This window comes from Gossypium arboreum, chromosome 12 (genome assembly GCF_025698485.1).
Source record: "Gossypium arboreum isolate Shixiya-1 chromosome 12, ASM2569848v2, whole genome shotgun sequence".
In the NCBI taxonomy this organism is placed as follows: domain Eukaryota; kingdom Viridiplantae; phylum Streptophyta; class Magnoliopsida; order Malvales; family Malvaceae; genus Gossypium; species Gossypium arboreum.
In genome coordinates this window covers 101,333,591-101,339,533 of record NC_069081.1, presented here as the reverse complement: position 1 = coordinate 101,339,533, position 5,943 = coordinate 101,333,591, and the positions used below count along the sequence as shown (strand labels likewise).

The following is a 5,943-nucleotide window of genomic DNA, read 5'->3' as shown; positions in this document are numbered from 1 at the left end:
TTCTTTTCTTTTCAATATTGAAATTTTAAATTTCAAAAGATAAAACCAATTAAATAAATTGTTGAAAAAATTTATCCCTTGATAATGTTAACCGATTTGTCATTGTGATATCGAAATTAATTAAACTAATCTCTTTCAAAATTAAAACTTTTATTTTATGTTTCCATATTATTCTTAATGAAATCAACTCGATAGCTCATATTTATTAATTGTCCGTGAAACTTAAATTTCTCTTTATTATATAATGTCAAATCTTCCATACTAAGTTAAAAGTAAAGAAAATCATTGCAATTAATTAAATTAATTGTTTGTTCTTCGCTTCAATAAAGAAGTGATGAAATTTTTTTGGAGTTTGTTTGGCATGGAAGATAAAATTAATTAATTAAATTAATTGTAAAGATTTTTCTTTATTTTTAGCTTAAAAGGAAAGATTTGAGATCATATAATAAAAATTGAATTTCATGTACAATCATTAAAAATAATTTATTTGAGTTGATTTTAATTTGGAAACATAAAATAAAATTTTAAAATTTAAAAGGAGGCTAAATTAATTAATTTAATCATTTCAATATTATTGTAACAAATTGGTTGATACTATCAAGGGATAAAAAATCGTCAATAACTTATTTAATTGATTTTGATGTTTTAAAATTTAAAATTTCAATATTCAAAAAAAAAATTAAACTTTTTCCAAGGGGGTAAACAAGTACAAGCATGATTTTATGTTCTACCGCTTTTTCACTTTAATAGTTAAATTTTTTTATCCCAACCAATACTTAAAAAAAAGGATATTATTTAGTGACCAAAATAAAAGCAACCTAGAAGTTGGGTGACCAAAATGAAAGTGTGATCATGATATGACGTATACAGTTAACTGTTGTTATAGATTTAACGGTTGGGTGACTAAAATGAAAGCATCCTAAAAATTGAGTGACGAAATTACAAAGATTTCATTTTGAGTGACCAAAATGAGAATACCCTAAAAGTTCGGTAACCAATTAGGTAGTTTACCCAAAAAAACAAAAAAGATAGTTGTATAGATTTATTATTTTTATTGATTTTCCATATATTATCTAGATCCACTTAATAATTGTTATAATCTTTTACTCTTTTTATTTCTAACTTTTTATATTCCCATATCTTCTATATATTCTTAGCATTTTATATACATGATATGCGGCTTAATCATAATCAACTGAATCAATCGTCATTAGCCACCATTTAAGATGAGTTTAGATGGATAATTAGATACGGTGCAATGCATTTAGCTTACTTTTTATTTCACACTACAATATAAGTATAGTATCTAATTATAGTTGTTAGAACTTAACAATCAATGATGATTTTCATCATTCAAAGAATTATTTAATGCCTTTTTTCAATTTAGAAAGTCAACTGGGTGTAAAAAAGTTTAATTGATTTAATAAAATTGAGGGTTTTTAAATTATTAAAATTTTGTAAATTTTATGTATTAGTACATTAATATATGTTATATTTTAATTATTTGTTATATGGATATCATGGAATCAAGTCATATAAAAAATTATTATATTTAATTTTTGGTTATTTAGTATCAACAAAAAAAGCTTTAAGTGAATATTAATTGACTTTGAATAAATAAATTTTTGATCTTCAATATTTGAGATTAGTGATTGTCCGCTTTAATAATGTCATTTTTCAAGTTTAAATTTATATTTTTTTAGAGTACAATATGACTTACAACTATACTCAACGATATACTCATAAACCAAATTGAAATGGTAGATTAATGTTGCATGAAAGATGATGTGATAATGGAATAAGAGAAAATCTTTGAGTTGCTTGGTAGGAGCCAAACAAATTTGAACTCAAAACACAGTAATAGAATTAACGACAAAGAAGGATTGAGAAGGCCAACCAGAAAATTTGATTGAAGCAAATTATATTTATTCAAAGCTTAGATGATGAACCAAAGCAGGCTTATTTCCAAAACTGTGGAAATCCAGTGTTTTCAAAAGGAGCAGATGGAAGTAAATAGGGAATTGTGTTGTGATATTATCAACAATGAAGAAGCACAGGCCATGATCGTCCCAGTGCTCCACTTTCTTTAGATACTATTTTGTCATAATAGCTAGGAAATTTGGGAAACACAATTGCTTTAAATTTAGCCACTCATTCAATCACAATGTATGTTCAAAACCGAGCATTGGAAAATGTACTTTCACTTAGGCTTTAGTGCACAAACGCGTATATATACAGTAGATCCAGAAAATCGTGTACTCAATTCATATTTGTGTAATTTTTTGTATTATAATTTTATTTAAGATATTTTATGTTTATATAAATTTTTTATAAGCTAATAATTTATGTTATATAAAATTTGATATTTTCATTTTTTACAATAGTTGTTTGCTATGAAATACTCTTCAAGTTTTAACTTCCAAAATATTTTCTTTCCACAAACATGGGTTCATATCTCAATTAAAGAATCCTACATATTGTTGCGAGAATGTAATTAGTCAAAGTAAAAGCTATTTAAAATTAGTTTGCTAAACTTTCAACTTGCCCGTCTAGCTCAGTCGGTAGAGCGCAAGGCTCTTAACCTTGTGGTCGTGGGTTCGAGCCCCACGGTGGGCGTACTATTTTCCAATATTTTTCTATGTAAAATTTTACGAAATCTGCCATTTCGATTTTCGACATGGGTTTGTTTTGTTTTGGTTCTAATTTAAGTTTGTTTGTTTTTTAAAAGCGAAAACGTCCAAAAAGGACAAAATCAGTACAAACTGGGCCAGTGGGCCCTTTCTTTATTTGAATAATTTGAGTACATTTTAATATTCAAACATTATTTACAATATACACTAAAATTTAATCTAAAACACAATATTTAAATAATGTTTCTGTAAATATTTGAAGTTTAAAATATACTCTATGTCTATGTTTGTACATTTGAAATTTAATTTTTATGTTTTTGCTTTTAAGAATTCAATTTTGTAATTTTCAAATTTAAAATTTAAATTCAATTATTAACACTATTATTTTTTGTTAAATTCATTAGTGTAATATTTTAAAATTTAAATAAAATACTCATTTGTGATATGGATTGAAGGTGGAAGCGGATCAAATTTAAATTGTTCAACTCGAAAAGGAAAGATTTGGATCGATCTTAAAAAAAAAATTAGTAATAAATAATAAAACAGTAAAAGAAGAAATTTGAGAATAAATAACAAATAATAATATATAAATAAATAAATAGACAAAATTTAAAAGTGAAACATGAATTGAATAAACCAATAGTTATGAAGGATAGAAAGATAAATATTCAATTGAACCCTTTAAGATATAAATATCAACAAACTCAATTAATGACTCTAATCAATCCTCTAAGAAATAATCCTTGTCAAATTGAAACGTAAAGAATAAATTCTTACGATTCTTTGAAGAAAATTGAGAATAAAACTACTTTTAAAAATCACAAGAAAAAAATCTTGCACAAGAAACAAAGAAAACAAATTTGTCTTCTTTTATGTACAATGCAAATGTCTATATAAAGGCTAGCTAAATAAATCTAAATAAAACTTTTAAGTATACTAAAACTCTAATTAATCTAAATAAGAAGTAGTTTTAAACTAAGTTTTTTGTTGACATAAAACTCCTAAATAACTTAAACTACTTAATAGTTATTAAAAATTTGAAATAAGCCTAAAAATCAAACCCAATATGATTTAAACTCAAATTAAAAGCCCGAAACTCGTAATTCCTGTCATAATCCTGTCTAGAAATTCTACTTGCATAGTCTTTACTAAAATGGTCATAACTTGAGCTCCCAAATTCAAAATCGAGTAATTCAAAATGCGTTTCGAAGCTAAGAAATAGATCTTTGAACATCGTAAGACATCTCAACCTAGAAATGTCAGGATCCCATCCAAAAAGTCGCCTTAAGTCTATTGATTTTCCAAACTTGAAAATTGGCAGCTCCGGTGAATGGAATTTAATAAATTTCACCCCATCCGTGCATGTATCAATTTGCTACCAATGTAATAGAAAAAAGCACTACAATGGTCTTAATTTTAACAAATGATTTTAACATTGTTTACAACTCTTAAAAGTATATAAACATTTTAATCAAATAAAGTATTTAGGCTAATAAATAATATTGTAAAAATTGAAGTACCAATTTATATAAAAAAATTGAAGTATAAAGATTAGATATTAAATTCGAGTATAGCACATGGGCCAAAATTAAATTATGTATCCCCTCACCCAAAAGAAAAATCAAACCCTCCCACTTAAATTGGGTTGGGGATTAATGTATGAATATATCAGTCTTTGGGTTCAAACTCTTAAAGCTAAATATCTTTAGGACCCGAGAAACCCACTTGCTATTAAGAACATTTCTTAATTATAGAGTTCTCTTCATAAGATCAGACTGATCCTTGCCTCAGGGATTGAGTATGTAAATGGTAATTACTCAAATACACATTACCCTAAATTATAAACCGTAAACCTTAAAATCAAATAGACATTACTCAATACTTTTAAAAGTCAAAACCCATTGAAACTTTAAAACCCAATACCCATTAAAATTTAAAAACCAAATTGAAATGATAATTCTTTTTTATGATATTCATTTTATCATTTAATATATAAGTTAAATAAAAAATACACCCTAAAGCTAAATGCATCTTCAGACATAAAAAATTAAGACTCATTGTAACACCTTTCGCTCGACCCGATCATTAGATCTGAGCTACTGTCAAGTTCACATTAAAACAAACATTTACACGTACTATTCACTGTTAACCCCATTCATTCTAGCTTAAACAAACAATTTGGAGCTTTAATCGAGGTTATGAGAGCTTTTTTATCAACCCAAGTATAAAATAAGATTAAATTGTAAAATTTTTAAAATATATGGATTGACGTTACGATTTCAGATAGTTTTTGTCATGACATGACCATCACAATATGTCACATCCAGCGACAAGCCCTAGCTCGTCTTGATGTCACTCACTATATTGATAACGTTGTGACGTTCAAAATTTAAATTAAATGTTTTTATTTTACATAAAATTAATTACCACGATGCATTTTTTCATTGGCCAAAACATGCCATGTGGCACCTTTTCATTGGTCAAAATTGTCTAACAAAATTTTAAAATGACGGTTACAAAATAGACCAAAAATATAGAAAATTGATACTTTAAATACAATTTAAACACCAAAATTAGAAAATATATACGCTTTAAGAGCGGAACAATGAATTAAGCCTAATATAAACATGAAAATTGAGCCCAGAACAAACTCATCCAGGCCTTGCTCCCACAAAAGCGCAAAAAGCTATAAAAAGAAGGGTGTTTTTGGCCATTTTACAGTAATAATTCAATCTCGACTTAGGGTTTTGGTTCTTCACCACCTTCTATATAAACGACCTTTCTTCCAAACTCTATATCTGCCATCCCACAGCTGCTCCTCTTCTCCGCCTATTCTAAAGATTTTTTTTATTTTTCTTTTGCTTCTTATTTAAAGAGAGCCAATTTGCAGAGCAAAGGCGTCAATTAATTATTGATGGCGTGATTTGCATTGAAGGTTGGCAATATCATTGAGCGATTCTCCGTGCCCATTAACTTCATTTTCGTTTTGATCGTGGCCTCGAACAAGTCGCTACATTTTTTTATCTCAAAATTTACTTCAAAATCTATAAATATCTTTTCCTCATAATATTACTTGCAATTCAAAATTCAAGGTATTTAAATTAATATGTTAAATGACTGTGTTTGTGTTTATATGTTTTGATATAGTGTTATATTTTTAGATGATGAATATTAAAGAATAGCAATATACAAGTACAAATGATTCATAGTTAACAATGATTGTATTGAAGGATGGTTGTTTATCCTTGAGCATTTGTAATGTTTTTTATTTAAATAATCCAAATAATTTAATTAAGTATCAAAATAATTTTTT

At 26.7% G+C, this 5,943-nt stretch overlaps 2 non-coding genes across 2 annotated transcripts; both read left to right on the top strand.

Annotated features, from left to right (window-relative positions):
• The first annotated feature begins 2,543 nt into the window (after positions 1–2,543).
• TRNAK-CUU (transfer RNA lysine (anticodon CUU)) lies at positions 2,544–2,616 on the top strand. The gene has a single exon. It is a non-coding gene; the product is annotated as a tRNA-Lys (tRNA).
• Positions 2,617–5,519: 2,903 nt separating this feature from the next.
• LOC128285877 (small nucleolar RNA snoR86) lies at positions 5,520–5,647 on the top strand. The gene has a single exon (XR_008276424.1). It is a non-coding gene; the product is annotated as a small nucleolar RNA snoR86 (small nucleolar RNA).
• Positions 5,648–5,943: the final 296 nt, after the last annotated feature.